Consider the following 20,174-nt stretch of genomic DNA (forward strand, 5'->3'; position numbering starts at 1 on the left):
CCTGTGAAATGGATGCAAAAACAAAAACTTTTGCTGGAAATGCCGTTTTGACATTTTTCTATTCCAAAGTGCAGCCTCGGAAATAAAAGGTTCAAAATGTGAAAAATCAATTTTAAAAAAACAAGACGGAGTGTTCTTAAAGTGGCCTGATTGTTTTAATTCAAACCCCAAAAACATTAACGTCACTTTACTGAGTTTGCCAGTGAAGCGCTGTTTTCCCCTGGTGGGGAAGTGCGCCAAACCTGGAGATATTGCAATACCTGGTTGATGGGTGGATTGGAAAACAAAATGTATACGGCGGCTGTGCCCTTGAGAATAGTAGCCCATGTTCTGGTGTCAACATGGGCTTCTATTGGAATTCTCTGCGGCATATTATCAAGCCCATTATCGCCACTTTAGCTAAAGCGGCGATAATTTTAACGCCGTGCTTGATAATATGCCCCACAGTCTTTTTAAACCATACTGCTTACGTTTTGTAAGCATATAAGCAGTGGACATTGAAATGGGTCCTTTCTGGGCCCTGTAGTTTTCAGGCAAAAATACTCGTTGATTTCTGCATAAATGTAAAAGCGTTAAGGTCACCATGTTGTTTCTGCTTACATTTCACATTGCTTTATTTAATCTTTCATTCCCTATGAGTGTTTGCTTTTTCCAGGATGTTGTTTCTTTTTCTTTTCGACAGTATATTGCTCTTGCCTAGTGCGTAATTTGAATTGAGTCGCATCCAGTTGTTTATAGCAGGTCTAATTGGAATAGTTGAAGGCAGTGTGAATTTCGCTCAATGGGGCAGTATGGTGTTCAGTGAGGGAGCGGATGTAGAACTGGGGGCAGAGCTGCCGAATTTAGAACTAGGGAACCAGATTCAGCCTTCATGACCAGTCCACCAGACCATTCTCCTGAGGGAGCACATGCCCATGCTAGACCTTAGAAGGCCCTGCAAAACCGGAAAAGCCCTGGTGTCTTAGCACCAGTAGGTGGACCCTAGCAGTGGCAAGTGTGGGTTCACCTTGAAGGCTTGCCCACCACAATCCATACTGAAGTTCACCTCCAGTCTTGTGGGCAGGCCTACGAAGTAGCAGACCCTAGAGCAACAGTGACTCTGTCACTGAGGTCACAGGACCCCTGAGAAGAGCCGGCTCTAGGGCAGTGCGACCGGTGTGAGTGCAACAGGTGCTGACTTTGAGTGGGAGCGTTGTAAATTATGGTTTTAAAAAAGCCCTTGCTGCCTCCTTCCTGGCCTACAACAATTTTCGGCAATAATAAAAATGTCATGATAACTCAGGTGAATAAACTTCTTCCTAGAGAAAGATCGGAGTTTTGTCTAGTGGAAGTTTTGACTCATGGAAAGATAGCGCAGAGGGTTCATGTGTCTGCTGCAAAGAAAATGTACAATGCACATCACAAAGTGCACATATTGTAAATAGGTCAGTGGGTTACTGCTTTTGTCAGTAAGATCCTTTTGTTACTTGCAGTTTATAAGTTAAAATCCTAACAAAGAACAGTGAGCTATTAACTTTCATCTAAGAGCTGCAAGCAATCTGCAAGGTATAAACTAGAGCTTTATGGTTTTTTCCCTAAGCCTTTGATTATCCTAATGTTGCAAAAAGTGTTCATTTGGATAGAAATCAATAATGATTATTAAAGAGAACCCCCAATCATGGTATTAACTTTAAAATTCTGAGTTTGTGTTTCTCCAGATCAATCACTATTAAACTCTACGGCCTACTGATATGGTTGTCATGTGACTCCTACATCTTGTAGTCCTTTGTCTTATGTAACATTTCCTATACAGTGATTACACACATAAAATTGATTGTCTCTATATATATTGCTGACGACAGAAAATCCATGGCTCGGAAACAAATGACGTGTGCTTTCATTTTTAAGCATATTTGGGACATTCTGTGATTAGAAACATATCCCTTTTTGTGAATTTATTTTAATGTCAATAACCCATATTAATCGTTAAATAATCATGTGTATCCATTGGTTGAATTACATAACATAATAAGCAGTAACTGGTCAGTGACATGCCAAACAAATACTAAAGATTGAGATGTTTTGCCAATGCTGGCCACACCTCTAACTCCGCCCACTGACCCCATCCTCGGGTTATTCCCGCCCTCTGATTCTCCGACCACAGTTCCCCTACTTTTTTTCCCCACTTCGACCACTTGCCCTAGGTCCTCTCCGAGAGAGAATATTCATTCTTGTGTCTGGAGTGGCCCTACTGTGCAGGGTGGAGTTTACGGCACTTCAAAGAGCGGAGCGAGGAGTGAGTTGTATATCGTCACAGGATGGACAAAGTGAATATTATATGCATGTAAAATAGAGACGTCACTATCATATCCTCACAGGAGGAACAGGGTGTGAATACTATTCCTCTGAGGTGGGGCGCTGCTTGCAGTGCGATTTTAGTGAACATTAGTTTACAGATCTGCAACAATCCCATATACAGCTGGCATCAGAACTCCGATGCAAGTTCAGTATGTGTTTAAACATTAACTTTTCTTACCACCTGCACATTACATGATTGTGAATTATTGAGTCCATCGAGTGATTTGTGGCACAGAATAGCTTATATCAGTTTTGCTATGTATGTATTTTCAATGGAAAATGTATCACGAAAATGACTATGAGGAGTGAGTGTAGGCCCAGAAATTGATATTTTTGCAATTTAAATGAGCGCCTGATTTTAATAGGATCAAAGCACAGAGAGCATGTCTCACCACGCTTCGGTGTCTGCGATGGAAACCTAAGGTAAACCTCAAGCTATTGAAAGGCGCTGCGATGCATTTATTGAGTGCTATACAAGCCCCAATTAAGAGTAATGGAAAGGGGGGGCTCTTGGCCCCCCCGCCTGCATGGCAGTGCGGCGACCTCCCCCGGACTTCTCGGTGGTGAGGCGTGTTCACTGGGGGCGCGCCCTACCACCGATTGGCTGCCTACGTGACCCGGATGTCGTTAATCGACATCCGGGTCGGAGGGGAGGGGGGGCGGGCCACTGGGGGGGGATAAAGCGGCGGGGAGCGCCCAGGTGACCCCCTTGTTCCCTGGACGCTCCCCCACAAAGGACGTGCCCCGGCGCTCAGGGCGGTAAATTTTCCTTTTCTTTTTTGTCTTGCAGGTCCGCTGGCTGAATCGGGACTCCTCGGCGCTGGATTGCCCGGGGGCTGGAGCGTGCCGCCTGCTTGGAAAAGCTGTTTCGCCCGGCTGCGCATGCGCACACCTGTAGGGGAGGCGCAGCTAGTAGGACCTGACACCGGTTAGCAACCTTGCCATATGGCCCAGAAATGTTAGTATACAAAAATGCAGAGGAGGATGTTAGACTCGGTTAGGAAACAATCTGTATTAGAGTCTTTGTTAAGGATAGTCACTCACACCTGTTGACAATAATGTATCTAATGTCCTGCTGAATTTTTGTATAACTGTTTATCATGCAAATTTAAAATTTATTGTTTTGTACTTAATAAATACGGCCGGGGGGTCTCGCGACCTCCCGCCTTCCAAAGATACCACGTCTAGGTGCTGTGTCCGGGGGTGGTGTGGTCATAGGGGGAGGGCGGTAGCCAGTCACTGACCATGTGGAAAGGGGGGGCTCTTGGCCCCCCCGCCTGCATGGCAGTGCGGCGACCTCCCCCGGACTTCTCGGTGGTGGGGCGTGTTCACTGGGGGCGCGCCCTACCACCGATTGGCTGCCTACGTGACCCGGATGTCGTTAATTGACATCCGGGTCGGAGGGGAGGGGGGGCGGGCCACTGGGGGGGATAAAGCGGCGGGGAGCGCCCAGGTGACCCCCTTGTTCCCTGGACGCTCCCCCACAACGGACGTGCCCCGGCGCTCAGGGCGGTAAATTTTCCCCACCCACCATCCCTGGAGTACGTGGTTGATGCGTTGCTAGTCCAACTAGCGGGCATTGGGCGCGTGAAACTGTTATGAGATGTTAGTTTCTGATGAGGTTTTCTTTTAAGACTTTTTCTCCCATTGTAGTGATCAATATGGTATTGTGCAGTTATGTTCTTGACTATGCTTTCTTGTAGGCCTTTTTCTCCCAAGGTAGTGAATGATACTGTATTATGTGTAACTGATGCAGTCGTGTTTAGGCCTTTTCTTTCCCTTGTAGCTTTATGGTGTTATACATGACGTGTGATTTTAGTCAGTGTAGTTGTCCTTTAGAATTTTCTCCCATAGGTCGTCGTATTTATTAGGTATGGGGGCATGCGGTAAGGTCATGACCGGTGAGCAACTATTTGAAGGTCTGAGGGGGCGGGCATCATCCTACGGAGGTGCCCGCCCAGGGGGAGGGGCCATTGGCCCCTCCTAGAACTTCAGGGGCAAGGTAACTGGTGCATCAAAGGGGCGCGGGTTGGGGAGTCACGCTTTCCTTAGGCTGGTAGCCACCCCGCGCGCGCATACTCATGACATCACCGGATGGCGCAGAGTAAGGGCCCTCCTTTAGTGGGTAAATGAAGTTCACGGCGTGGACCGGGTAATTACCGGGCCCGGCTGCGCATGCGCACACCTGTAGGGGAGGCGCAGCTAGTAGGACCTGACACCGGTTAGTGACCTTGCCATATGGCCCAGAAATGTTAGTATACAAAAATGCAGAGGAGGATGTTAGACTCGGTTAGGAAACAATCTGTATTAGAGTCTTTGTTAAGGATAGTCACTCACACCTGTTGACAATAATGTATCTAATGTCCTGCTGAATTTTTGTATAACTGTTTATCATGCAAATTTAAAATTTATTGTTTTGTACTTAATAAATACGGCCGGGGGGTCTCGCGACCTCCCGCCTTCCAAAGATACCACGTCTAGGTGCTGTGTCCGGGGGTGGTGTGGTCATAGGGGGAGGGCGGTAGCCAGTCACTGACCATGCGTGAAATGCGTCATCATGTATAATTTATTTCAGGTGATCCCAACGCATCCACTCTCCAGTTACACCTCAAATTAGTGAGGGGTAAAGTAGTAAAGGCCCAGTGCCCCTATTACATCACCCTGACTCTTGTTCAGTGGCACGCGCGACTGACTGCGCTTCACGTGCATGTGCGGAGGGAACATGATCTGCTGGGGGTCTCCGAGCACAGAGTGAGCGCTCCTTCAAGCACCAGGGAGAGGGGTCCTGATGACGACAGATTGTTCTCTAGTGAAAGAGTGTGAACACGTGTTTCACAAGCAGCTATGAGTTCTGACACCCACTCGGATGCTCTGAGTATACACATCCACGGAGATCTGGCGCCTGGAGGTGCTTTGATGGGGGGAGGGGGGGCTGCCAGCACTCCGGGTAACACCCTGTCCGTTGGGCACGCTTACACCTACACAAGTTGATGTGGTATTTTAGGAATGTACCAAAATGATGTACACGGCAGAGAATCACAGTTACTGTCCTAAATATACTGCAGCGGCCCGGCAGCTTTAATGTCCAAATAAAGTATGGCAGACATCACAATAAGTAATGGAATTGTCCATCTGAATTGAGAGCATCTCGGCTGAGAAGAGTTTTTATCTCCTCTCGTATTAGAGGCCGAACCATTAGTGCGGTGCTATCCAATTATAAATAATATAGGCCTGTAAAGAAGGGACGTATCTGTGTCTTTCTAGATATCGCCTGCTGAAAAGTGCCAGTTTTGTCCCCTAAAACGTAGAGGAGCTCCGCTACAGGGAAAACAGCATGTTTTAGAAACTTGAAGGTATAAACATTACAATTGTGTCTTTATTTCACGTATTCTTCTGCCCCGTTTACTCATAACTACAGTATATACATAATTTAAAAATAAACAAAAACAAGGCTGGAAGATGGGGTCACAGCCCCCCTCCCCCCCAAAAGAAAACAAAAAAAAGGAACTGGAAATTCGCGGGAGGCCCCTCCCCCTACCTGCACCACTGTGAAAACGTACCCCGTGGTGCGTTTTAAGTTGAGGAATTAATTATCCTTCAATCCTGAGGGTCCCTGAGGGAGAACTAGCCCACCAAGTACCTCCAGTAGGCGCCACAGTGCTGCGTTGCAGAGAGGTGATCCGAGGCCACGCCCCTTTTTACACTTCTCTGCAATGCAGCTATGTGGTGCTTACTGGAGGTACCTGGTGGGCTAGTTGGACCCCAGGGACCCTAAGGATTGAAGGGAACTTAATCCCCCAATTTACAACGCGCCAGGGGTATTATTTTTTTTAGTAATCCACTTCCTTGTTTAATAAATGTTTTACAATCAATTGAAGCATGTTGTAAATTATTTTGGTTTGTTTGCAAAGTCTATGTTCAATTTGGGAACAGATTGCACCTTTCTTGGTTGTTGGCAGCTTTGAACTTTTTGAAGTGAAATTTGCCCAGTGTGGACTGGAAGGAATTGTGCAATCCTTCAACTGCATTCTTTGTTTTGGCTTCCTGTGCCAAGGTGCTATCATAGATATTCCACCATGGTATATGGAATTTAAGGTGGTGTCTGTGACCAGAGTGATGTAGTCTTAGTTTCTGTTTGTGTTGTTGGTAGAAAGGGATTTATTTCTATTAGTAAATTGCAGTGGTTAGCTACCCCTGTGTCAGGGACCTAGGCTAGTGATCTGATTTTCTTTTCAAAGGCAAATTGACTGTTTGTAGCATATTCCACATTTAGGGCCAGATTACGATGCCGGTCAGGCAGGCTTCCATGGTCCTGTTGGAGGCGGTCCAACTGCCGTGGTCTCAATGGAAGCGGTCAGCCCGACCGCTGGATTACGATGCATGCATTCTGTACTCCAACCGACCACTGAAAGACCGCCAACTTTAATAGCCTTTCTCTGACAGCTGAGATGGCGGTCAGAGAATAACACCATCCATAGGGCAGTACTGGAATCTCTGGGTTTACGATGATCCAACCGTGGCAGTCTGACCGTCTGACTTGAGTCATCGGAAACAATGGATTTGGGGTGCATACTCTCTCAAAGTTGCATCTCTCTGACAGTATCTAGCGTGGATCTCTTTCTCCAGGTCCCCCCTACACTGTGGCAGCTGAACTCCGAAGACTATGACCCTGTGGGTGCCGTAATGCAGGTAAGTCCGTAGGTGGCATGTATCTCCATTGACTGGACTGTGAACAGATTGCCACACTCCAGCAATGGGGTACATGATGCACAAGGCATATACCCAAATATGTCATGCATGTATGTACATATCATGTTTCCTATGATTTTGCAAGAACTTGTAACAACATATTTGGGAGTATGTTCACTGCCCTAGATGAGACGGTCATGGTAGCAGCAGTTGCATTGTAATGCGGCAAAGTGAAGTTTCCCGGCCTCGAGGGTCTGAATCAGATCGCTGCCTCGGATGGTCGGTCGGATTGGCATCGTAATCAGGCCCTTAGTGTAGATTGCTGGATATGTCTTCATATGCTTTGATTGAAATAGTAGTAACAGCCTTCAATGGCTATGTGTGGGTGACCTTTTATGTTTTGAATCATAGCTTGTTTAAAGTCTATCATTTTGTTTTTAATGTAGTAGTTATTTGCTTTATGTTTAACGTGGTATGAGTCCGTAGTAAATGATGCTTTGTTTATTTTGTAGTAAAGCATATATAGAAGGGATATTTATGGTGTATATCTGAGTGTATGGTTTGGGGCACATTGTGAAGGTCCCAACCATCATCCAGGTCTGACAATGGCTTAGTTTTAGTGAGTTATCTGCTGTGGAAAATATTTCGATTTATCATTGTTTAGGTTGTCATTTATCAGGAAGGGTTTCCGCACTATGGAAGTCCTTGTACCATCATGGGACAGACCATCACCTGGTCTGACCCCCTTTTTAGGATGCGACTGAAGACTGTTAGGTTGAACGCCTTCATTTTACTATGGCAGTATTCATTCCGGCTGTAAACCAGCCATAATACATGCTCCCATAGTGAAATGGGAAGTGCAGTTCATCCCTGCACCCCGTGGCACGCACCTCAAAGTGCCTGCCACAAGGTCCAGGGATCAACAGGGGGACACTATTGGTGCCCCCTCGGCCTCCAACCACAGGCCGTGCACCCAAGGGGGCCCTGCATGAGGCCCCCAAAGACGCTTTCCGGCACGGTTTCCATGTTGGACAGGCCGGCATGGAAACCATTTCGGAAACAGTCATCGTAATTTCATGCCAGATTCCAACTGGCAGAGTGGCTCTCCAAGCCCATCAGAAGCCAGCCATACTGACCAACTGGTTTCCTTTCCGACCACCTCTATCATCATGAGGCGTTTAGAAAGGAATCCGACCGGCCCATTACGATGCGGCCCTAAAGGCTCTGACCAAAGGTCGTAGCCTTTACAAGCTGTATCGTCATCGTCCCCTAAATGTAATTTTTAAGTTTTCAGAGATTTCTGTGTAGTAGTATCTTCTAGGAGCTGAGGGGTGTCGCTGGTTGCTTTTTTAGTTCACACAATTGAACTTTTAAAAGTAGGTATAGGTGGTAGTTGACATGTGACGAGTTTGTTGACTTTAGTGATTATATCGTTTAGGATTTTTGACGTGGGCTCCAGGGAGCTAGTGTTTGCCTCTCTAATATCCAGCAAAACCCCCCTTACTTCTATTTCTGTTACATTTGGGGGTGGTAGTGTTCCCTTACATAAATCACAATTTAATTGTCTGCAGTTACCTTTGCATAGCACACATTAGAGTAATATTTAGTAAATTTCCAATTCACAATTTCCATTGATGTACTTGGCTGCAGGTGTAGCCCATGTGAATAATTCCTTTCTTTTCTGTGATGTTATATATCTTGCTCTTTCTGTCATTATGTTTGAAAATAGTGTAATTGTATATAGAATTACAGTTTAAAAATGTTTATACAATTGTTATTTCTGTGTAAAATTATGCAACTAGTTTTCTTATATATACTTACATATATGTTGTTCTTAGATGTTTCACACTTTTTAAAAGCTTTTCTGTTGGAACAGGTGCTTTCTTTTCTGATGGTAGAAAAATTAATATCAGTTTCATTTGAAATATTCATTCATTCGTAGTTTGTAGAGGTTGAAGTTGTTAGATTTATTTTTTTCTGTTTTGGGGTGAGTTTCTGTTTTATGATAATTTCCATTTTAGTGAAAAGTTAGTTTTAGTTTACATCTAAGTTTTACTTACTTTGCAAGGTAGTTTTTAGTAGTTGTTTTATATAAATATATATCTATATGTATACATATATCTATATTATCTACTGGCGGTCGCCAGTAGATAGTTATAGTTAGGACCGTGTTTCCATAGGAAATCCGCAACATTCTATTTGGAATAACTTTGGCGCCGGTTGACGAATCCTCGCAAAATTTTCAAAATAGGTGGGGCGCTCCGCTCCGCTCCTACCCTCAAAGTCTCGGGGGGATTCGTCAAGCGGGGGCTGAGAAAAAAAGGGGGTCCCAAAACGTGTTTTCCCCATGCAATTTTCTGTTATGGCAGACTCTGGTTCTCCTTCACAATAGTATCCCAGGAATACTTTGAAGCCAAATTTGAAAATAAAATGCCACTATTGTCACAACTAGTTGTAATAGCTGTCACTTTTGATGGACGATGCATTGATTTCATAAGTTATTTTAGTGCCATGGTAAAGTTCGAAAGAAGGGTGAGCCAGTTGAAGATGTATGTGGCCAAAAAGGAGCAAATGTGCTTGGGTGGAAGGACCAAAGAAGACTAATCATTGAAGTTGATCCTAATGCAGTGGACGCAGTACTGGTGGTAAAGAGCTGCAAGCTAAGGAAAAGATAATTTCCTCTTTCCCTGAAGTATTTAGTATTAGTGGGCGGAATTTGCGAAGTTGCCTTTCGCAACATTTCGCGAAACGGCAAAAAATCTCTGTGAAAACGTGAAATTTTGCATGCTCGCTGAGATTTCGTTGGCGGGGCTTCTTTGCAACTTCACATTCACAATGCCTCTTGTTGTCTCCCGTGACCATGTGTGTGCTACCTCATTGGGTAAATGTGTAGTGCTTTTCCTACACTACAGCTGTGTAAAGGGCCAGAAGTGTTGTCTCCCATGACCATGTGTGTCTGTAATTTTGCCTTTGAGTTTGCTGTCCATCATAGTGAGGAAAAGGTGGGAAGACGTTGCATACCGCTAGGGTGTGTGGGGCGGGGCAAAACGGGTGGGGCATCTATGCGAGTTAACATGCCTCTTGTTTATAAAGGGTCCGAGACCGATCAGAGCAGCAGATGAGGAGAAAGAAGCTCCTGGTCACAGGAACTAAACGGGAATTGCGCTCGAGAAATTCATGGATGCACAGAGCTCCATCAAGGATCACAGCTAATTTTTGAGGATAGATATGGGGAGAAAAGCACACCTGCCCAGCCTCGACCTAGCTCACGAATTATTTTGGCTGATTAATGCGTTACTGAATTTGAGCTTCAACTCGGGCACCGGCTTTATTTATATCTGTAAGTGCTTCCTGTTCAGGTTTAATTTTTGTGACAGGAGCATCGTGCCAGAATAAATCCTGCCCTGCATATTTTTATCCAGGAAGATGTCCCCGAATTCCGTCCCTCTGCGGATCGCTGAAGTTTCTACATTTGCACGTTCCGCGCGGTACGCGAAAATGCCAAAATTTCGCAAGTTACGTGAGCGGAACGCAATTTGTCGCTCACCCTTAGTTAAAAATTGGGGAAATTGTAAGGCTATAACATGAAATTAAATTGAAAAGTGGTGCTGAACCCATCAAACAAAAAGTGAGAATTGTACCATTCAGTGTTAGAAAGGAGTTACAATATCTTTTGGATCAAAAGCTAACAGAGGATATCAACGAAGATATAGAAACATCGGAGTGGATTCCCCCTGTGGGTTTGGGCAAGTAAAATAATAGAAAATCTGATTGTGCATAGACTTGAGGGCCCTTAGTGAAAACATCATAGCTGACAGACATCCGTTGCCAAAATAAATGATCTGCTCTCTATGTTCAATGGAGCCACAGTGTTTTCCACGTTAGACATACATTGTGCCTACCACCAAATAAACTTCGCTGGGAAGTCAAAGCATTTGATGACTTTCATCACACCATTTTGTGTGTACTAATTCAAAGGTATGCCGTTCGGACTGGCGTTAGCATTATCAGTTTTCCAGAGAGCCACGCAACATATGTTCAGGGAAACAGAGAATCAAGTTCGATGCTGCCAGGCCAATATCCTGGAATTTGCTAAAATCGAGGAGGAGGAACATATTGGTGTACTTAAAGAGGTTATAATAATCCAACAAGGAGCTACAGAGGGATGATAAATGCCAGGCCACCCTCCACTCAATTTATAATCCAACAACAAAGACCTGACAGAAGCCGGCATTTTTTATCAGTTTTTATATGTAAATACATAGGATTACTCATAGGGTAATGTATATATCTATTTCCCCTAAATCTGTAGTTCTTTTTATGAACTCTGAAACAATCCCCTGTGCCTTACAAATTAATATTTAGTGATTCCCACAATGTGAAAAAAAACAGCAAAAAGTTAAGTCACTCAACCAGCACCCATCAATCTTGAAAAGTATATATGTCACAAGGATGGTGAGGTGCAAGGAAAAAGTGTAGAGAAATGAGAAAGTATCTCACGTGCGCACCACCAGAGGAGCTGCTGGCAGGTACTCACCAGCTTGCCCACGTACTTATCATCATTGATAACTTTCTCATGAAAAGAAAAATGTGTCCAGTGCAAGAGAAGTGCAAACAAATTTTTTAGAGAAAATATAAGCAAAACCCAAAAGAAAAAAGAGACAAGTGAAGTCTCCAGTAAAATTGGGTCCAACTCACATATATACTTCCAACTTCTTTATTTCACTACGTGAATTATCCCAAGGTTAAAAACACAGCATGTTGTTAACCACATCTAGGATGGCCAACATGTTTCATTGCCTATTTCAAAGATAGCGGCAAATTCATCAGGGCATCTGAGGTCAGCATTCACCTCCCCGGACCTTTCTACTAAAAAACAGAGTGACTGCAAACAAAGAAAAGAAACATGGCTGGTAATTCGTAAGAGACACCGCCCATTCCTATCCAATAATTCAAGACAGGTAGTCATAACAACATAAACTGAATTAAAATGGTAACCATATGACATGAGGTTACAAAAAGTATTTACCTAGTGAGAGCCACGGGCCCACATACCAGCTCTCACTTAGTTGCGGGGATGTGTATTATGTAAACTATTCTCCCCATCTGCAAGCACCTCTGTTGCTCACACCTTCATCTGTGGAGACAGACGCATACATTGAAATAATAGATGCATCAAACTAAAATTCTGTACAGACATCACCACTCCATCCTACATGCCCTACATCACGATAAAGCATAGGATTGAGTTTGAGAATAGTTAAACACCAGAAAATTGTTATCCATCCCTGACTCGTTAAAAATCCCATTCAATTCATCCCTTCTGATATCAAGAACCCGTTTTCACCTTTTCCCCATTTCGTTATTTTCCCCGGGGTCCTCAATCATTCAACTCTGTTTTTAAAAAAAAAACATGCCATAAGCCTTTGCCCACAACTTAAGTATACACACGAACCCTTCAAGCCAACCATATCGCCAAACATGCTCTCACCTTTTGCGCTGTAAATGCGCACGGTCATTCGTCCCGGCATCAAACCCGGCCAATCCGCATATTCAGTTTTAAAGCATAGCGCGTCCCTTCTCCTTCTGGTTCCCATCATTACGTAAGTAACACGACCGGGATCAGGAGCAAAGCGTCTGATTACGTCTAGCCGATTCAGCGTCCATCTTGGAAGAAACAACCTGATTGTAAACACAGGGCTAATGTGGATGAAGCAGGATACCATTTTGCATACACCACATCCACCTCCGAATATCAGCACAGCATGGTAATGTCCCATAATATTATGCTAGAATTCAAATAAAATTCCTTTTATAAAGCCACGGTATTTATAACCACCAAACAGTTGCGAGTAAAACAGCACAACAGAACCAAGGCTGTTTTCTTGGGAGAAAAATGTAACCGTTTATGAACCAAATCAAATAGATGGCAAAAGTCAGTGGGCATACAAAGGCTTGGAAAATGTAGACATCCTGAAAACTGTATGCCTTCATACAGCCCAGAAAGTTTGTTCACAATACTAGGGACACATCATTATATGACACAACATTATTGACCACAAAGGAGCAGCGCTATATATGATATCATTTTCTATCTAGTAATATTATTCCCTTCAATTTGGTCTTTAAGACCAATTTGGTCCGCCTTCTCAGAGTAAATCCAACTCTCAGTTTGAGGTGCTATCATGTATATTGGTCCCAAGATGGCTGCAAACCATTCTTGGATGAAGTGCTGACAGCCAATCAGATCTCACGATGAGATGTGTGGTTAGGCTCCGCCCAGATATATATGTGATTTTACTTTTGATTTTCTCAGGAACTACTGAATGGACTTACACCATTTAAGCAAGGACCCCCAGGGCCACAAAAAAAATTTGTTTTAAATAATTTTGGCAGAATTCACATTGGGGCCGCGAATCCAGACAAAATTATTTAAGAAAAACTAAGCTCCGGCTCCTGCGCTTCGTTTTTCAAAGCCCCCAGGTGGTCCAGGTCCCGGGGGCACTCGCCAAATACTTGTGGTGGCTTGTGGGGGCCCCCCTACAAAATATGCATGGGGGTCCTACTGGTCTGTAATATGGTTTTGTAGGGCATAGTTTAAAAACGTTATGTAGTGTAAACTCTGCTTTTCATTCATGGAGCGCCTTGTTTCGGATATATTTTAGTACTTTTATCTTCAAGTTGTGCAATGCTAGGTGCTTTGGTTGTTCTGTGTTGTCACTTCCTGGTGTGAGACTGTACAAGCATTAACCCCTCCTCTCTCCCTGCAGCCACGGCCTCCAGTGAAGGTTACTCCAGGTGCCTTCAGGACTCTCTGCACTTCCTCTCCCTCCACGGAGCCCCCACAGAGACCCGGATGAAGCTGCTGCTTGCCCTCCACAGACGTGCGACTGCAGCAGAGGCGGTGTGTCTTTCTTGGCCTCTGTCCTGTCCCAGCAGCACTAAAGAGCCCGCCCAGGACAGCGACAGAGCCCTGTGGAGACCCTGGTAATACGGGGACTGGGACCTGGACTTTTCATCAGGCTTCTTTAGAGTCCTAGGCAGTGGTCGAAGTGGGCGGGAACGGCAGGGCACGGCGTGCCCCTACTTCTTTAATTCTATAGATTCCGTTCCCCTACTTTTTTATTTTGAACATGCGTCCCGGGACGTAAGAAATATCCACGGCCTTGAAGAGGGCTCAGTATTAGTGGCTGTTCGGGGACGTGCGGGGAGCAGAGAAGGAAAAGGTCTCCGTCTCTTGCTTCCTGCCCAGACAAGACATGGAAGGTGTCCGCTTCTGCTCTGCCGCTGGCAGCTGACCCCCCACCCACCCACCCTCTTTCTTACTCATATTCCCTCTCTGTCTGTCTAACTCCTCCTCACTTACCGAAAACCATGACTCAAGAAATGGTTCTCACCCTCTCTTTCTTCCTGTCGTTCATTTGTTCGCCTGTGAAATGGATGCAAAAACAAAAACTTTTGCTGGAAATGCCGTTTTGACATTTTTCTATTCCAAAGTGCAGCCTCGGAAATAAAAGGTTCAAAATGTGAAAAATCAATTTAAAAAAAACAAGACGGAGTGTTCTTAAAGTGGCCTGATTGTTTTAATTCAAACCCCAAAAACATTAACGTCACTTTACTGAGTTTGCCAGTGAAGCGCTGTTTTCCCCTGGTGGGGAAGTGCGCCAAACCTGGAGATATTGCAATACCTGGTTGATGGGTGGATTGGAAAACAAAATGTATACGGCGGCTGTGCCCTTGAGAATTCCAATAGTAGCCCATGTTCTGGTGTCAACATGGGCTTCTATTGGAATTCTCTGCGGCATATTATCAAGCCCATTATCGCCACTTTAGCTAAAGCGGCGATAATTTTAACGCCGTGCTTGATAATATGCCCCACAGTCTTTTTAAACCATACTGCTTACGTTTTGTAAGCATATAAGCAGTGGACATTGAAATGGGTCCTTTCTGGGCCCTGTAGTTTTCAGGCAAAAATACTCGTTGATTTCTGCATAAATGTAAAAGCGTTAAGGTCACCATGTTGTTTCTGCTTACATTTCACATTGCTTTATTTAATCTTTCATTCCCTATGAGTGTTTGCTTTTTCCAGGATGTTGTTTCTTTTTCTTTTCGACAGTATATTGCTCTTGCCTAGTGCGTAATTTGAATTGAGTCGCATCCAGTTGTTTATAGCAGGTCTAATTGGAATAGATGAAGGCAGTGTGAATTTCGCTCAATGGGGCAGTATGGTGTTCAGTGAGGGAGCGGATGTAGAACTGGGGGCAGAGCTGCCGAATTTAGAACTAGGGAACCAGATTCAGCCTTCATGACCAGTCCACCAGACCATTCTCCTGAGGGAGCACATGCCCATGCTAGACCTTAGAAGGCCCTGCAAAACCGGAAAAGCCCTGGTGTCTTAGCACCAGTAGGTGGACCCTAGCAGTGGCAAGTGTGGGTTCACCTTGAAGGCTTGCCCACCACAATCCATACTGAAGTTCACCTCCAGTCTTGTGGGCAGGCCTACGAAGTAGCAGACCCTAGAGCAACAGTGACTCTGTCACTGAGGTCACAGGACCCCTGAGAAGAGCCGGCTCTAGGGCAGTGCGACCGGTGTGAGTGCAACAGGTGCTGACTTTGAGTGGGAGCGTTGTAAATTATGGTTTTAAAAGCCCTTGCTGCCTCCTTCCTGGCCTACAACAATTTTCGGCAATAATAAAAATGTCATGATAACTCAGGTGAATAAACTTCTTCCTAGAGAAAGATCGGAGTTTTGTCTAGTGGAAGTTTTGACTCATGGAAAGATAGCGCAGAGGGTTCATGTGTCTGCTGCAAAGAAAATGTACAATGCACATCACAAAGTGCACATATTGTAAATAGGTCAGTGGGTTACTGCTTTTGTCAGTAAGATCCTTTTGTTACTTGCAGTTTATAAGTTAAAATCCTAACAAAGAACAGTGAGCTATTAACTTTCATCTAAGAGCTGCAAGCAATCTGCAAGGTATAAACTAGAGCTTTATGGTTTTTTCCCTAAGCCTTTGATTATCCTAATGTTGCAAAAAGTGTTCATTTGGATAGAAATCAATAATGATTATTAAAGAGAACCCCCAATCATGGTATTAACTTTAAAATTCTGAGTTTGTGTTTCTCCAGATCAATCACTATTAAACTCTACGGCCTACTGATATGGTTGTCATGTGACTCCTACATCTTGTAGTCCTTTGTCTTATGTAACATTTCCTATACAGTGATTTACACACATAAAATTGATTGTCTCTATATATATTGCTGACGACAGAAAATCCATGGCTCGGAAACAAATGACGTGTGCTTTCATTTTTAAGCATATTTGGGACATTCTGTGATTAGAAACATATCCCTTTTTGTGAATTTATTTTAATGTCAATAACCCATATTAATCGTTAAATAATCATGTGTATCCATTGGTTGAATTACATAACATAATAAGCAGTAACTGGTCAGTGACATGCCAAACAAATACTAAAGATTGAGATGTTTTGCCAATGCTGGCCACACCTCTAACTCCGCCCACTGACCCCATCCTCGGGTTATTCCCGCCCTCTGATTCTCCGACCACAGTTCCCCTACTTTTTTTCCCCACTTCGACCACTTGCCCTAGGTCCTCTCCGAGAGAGAATATTCATTCTTGTGTCTGGAGTGGCCCTACTGTGCAGGGTGGAGTTTACGGCACTTCAAAGAGCGGAGCGAGGAGTGAGTTGTATATCGTCACAGGATGGACAAAGTGAATATTATATGCATGTAAAATAGAGACGTCACTATCATATCCTCACAGGAGGAACAGGGTGTGAATACTATTCCTCTGAGGTGGGGCGCTGCTTGCAGTGCGATTTTAGTGAACATTAGTTTACAGATCTGCAACAATCCCATATACAGCTGGCATCAGAACTCCGATGCAAGTTCAGTATGTGTTTAAACATTAACTTTTCTTACCACCTGCACATTACATGATTGTGAATTATTGAGTCCATCGAGTGATTTGTGGCACAGAATAGCTTATATCAGTTTTGCTATGTATGTATTTTCAATGGAAAATGTATCACGAAAATGACTATGAGGAGTGAGTGTAGGCCCAGAAATTGATATTTTTGCAATTTAAATGAGCGCCTGATTTTAATAGGATCAAAGCACAGAGAGCATGTCTCACCACGCTTCGGTGTCTGCGATGGAAACCTAAGGTAAACCTCAAGCTATTGAAAGGCGCTGCGATGCATTTATTGAGTGCTATACAAGCCCCAATTAAGAGTAATGGAAATGGGGGGCTCTTGGCCCCCCCGCCTGCATGGCAGTGCGGCGACCTCCCCCGGACTTCTCGGTGGTGAGGCGTGTTCACTGGGGGCGCGCCCTACCACCGATTGGCTGCCTACGTGACCCGGATGTCGTTAATCGACATCCGGGTCGGAGGGGAGGGGGGGCGGGCCACTGGGGGGGATAAAGCGGCGGGGAGCGCCCAGGTGACCCCCTTGTTCCCTGGACGCTCCCCCACAAAGGACGTGCCCCGGCGCTCAGGGCGGTAAATTTTCCTTTTCTTTTTTGTCTTGCGGGTCCGATGGCTGAATCGGGACTCCTCGGCGCTGGATTGCCCGGGGGCTGGAGCATGCCGCCTGCTTGGAAAAGCTGTTTCGCCCGGCTGCGCATGCGCACACCTGTAGGGGAGGCGCAGCTAGTAGGACCTGACACCGGTTAGCAACCTTGCCATATGGCCCAGAAATGTTAGTATACAAAAATGCAGAGGAGGATGTTAGACTCGGTTAGGAAACAATCTGTATTAGAGTCTTTGTTAAGGATAGTCACTCACACCTGTTGACAATAATGTATCTAATGTCCTGCTGAATTTTTGTATAACTGTTTATCATGCAAATTTAAAATTTATTGTTTTGTACTTAATAAATACGGCCGGGGGGTCTCGCGACCTCCCGCCTTCCAAAGATACCACGTCTAGGTGCTGTGTCCGGGGGTGGTGTGGTCATAGGGGGAGGGCGGTAGCCAGTCACTGACCATGTGGAAAGGGGGGGCTCTTGGCCCCCCCGCCTGCATGGCAGTGCGGCGACCTCCCCCGGACTTCTCGGTGGTGGGGCGTGTTCACTGGGGGCGCGCCCTACCACCGATTGGCTGCCTACGTGACCCGGATGTCGTTAATTGACATCCGGGTCAGAGGGGAGGGGGGGCGGGCCACTGGGGGGGATAAAGCGGCGGGGAGCGCCCAGGTGACCCCCTTGTTCCCTGGACGCTCCCCCACAACGGACGTGCCCCGGCGCTCAGGGCGGTAAATTTTCCCCACCCACCATCCCTGGAGTACGTGGTTGATGCGTTGCTAGTCCAACTAGTGGGCATTGGGCGCGTGAAACTGTTATGAGATGTTAGTTTCTGATGAGGTTTTCTTTTAAGACTTTTTCTCCCATTGTAGTGATCAATATGGTATTGTGCAGTTATGTTCTTGACTATGCTTTCTTGTAGGCCTTTTTCTCCCAAGGTAGTGAATGATACTGTATTATGTGTAACTGATGCAGTCGTGTTTAGGCCTTTTCTTTCCCTTGTAGCTTTATGGTGTTATACATGACGTGTGATTTTAGTCAGTGTAGTTGTCCTTTAGAATTTTCTCCCATAGGTCATCGTATTTATTAGGTATGGGGGCATGCGGTAAGGTCATGACCGGTGAGCAACTATTTGAAGGTCTGAGGGGGCGGGCATCATCCTACGGAGGTGACCGCCCAGGGGGAGGGGCCATTGGCCCCTCCTAGAACTTCAGGGGCAAGGTAACTGGTGCTTCAAAGGGGCGCGGGTTGGGGAGTCACGCTTTCCTTAGGCTGGTAGCCACCCCGCGCGCGCATACTCATGACATCACCGGATGGCGCAGAGTAAGGGCCCTCCTTTAGTGGGTAAATGAAGTTCACGGCGTGGACCGGGTAATTACCGGGCCCGGCTGCGCATGCGCACACCTGTAGGGGAGGCGCAGCTAGTAGGACCTGACACCGGTTAGTGACCTTGCCATATGGCCCAGAAATGTTAGTATACAAAAATGCAGAGGAGGATGTTAGACTCGGTTAGGAAACAATCTGTATTAGAGTCTTTGTTAAGGATAGTCACTCACACCTGTTGACAATAATGTATCTAATGTCCTGCTGAATTTTTGTATAACTGTTTATCATGCAAATTTAAAATTTATTGTTTTGTACTTAATAAATACGGCCGGGGGGTCTCGCGACCTCCCGCCTTCCAAAGATACCACGTCTAGGTGCTGTGTCCGGGGGTGGTGTGGTCATAGGGGGAGGGCGGTAGCCAGTCACTGACCATGCGTGAAATGCGTCATCATGTATAATTTATTTCAGGTGATCCCAACGCATCCACTCTCCAGTTACACCTCAAATTAGTGAGGGGTAAAGTAGTAAAGGCCCAGTGCCCCTATTACATCACCCTGACTCTTGTTCAGTGGCACGCGCGACTGACTGCGCTTCACGTGCATGTGCGGAGGGAACATGATCTGCTGGGGGTCTCCGAGCACAGAGTGAGCGCTCCTTCAAGCACCAGGGAGAGGGGTCCTGATGACGACAGATTGTTCTCTAGTGAAAGAGTGTGAACACGTGTTTCACAAGCAGCTATGAGTTCTGACACCCACTCGGATGCTCTGAGTATACACATCCACGGAGATCTGGCGCCTGGAGGTGCTTTGATGGGGGGAGGGGGGGCTGCCAGCACTCCGGGTAACACCCTGTCCGTTGGGCACGCTTACACCTACACAAGTTGATGTGGTATTTTAGGAATGTACCAAAATGATGTACACGGCAGAGAATCACAGTTACTGTCCTAAATATACTGCAGCGGCCCGGCAGCTTTAATGTCCAAATAAAGTATGGCAGACATCACAATAAGTAATGGAATTGTCCATCTGAATTGAGAGCATCTCGGCTGAGAAGAGTTTTTATCTCCTCTCGTATTAGAGGCCGAACCATTAGTGCGGTGCTATCCAATTATAAATAATATAGGCCTGTAAAGAAGGGACGTATCTGTGTCTTTCTAGATATCGCCTGCTGAAAAGTGCCAGTTTTGTCCCCTAAAACGTAGAGGAGCTCCGCTACAGGGAAAACAGCATGTTTTAGAAACTTGAAGGTATAAACATTACAATTGTGTCTTTA

The sequence above is a fragment of the Triturus cristatus genome, chromosome 5_1 (genome assembly GCF_964204655.1).
Source record: "Triturus cristatus chromosome 5_1, aTriCri1.1, whole genome shotgun sequence".
Lineage (NCBI taxonomy): Eukaryota > Metazoa > Chordata > Amphibia > Caudata > Salamandridae > Triturus > Triturus cristatus.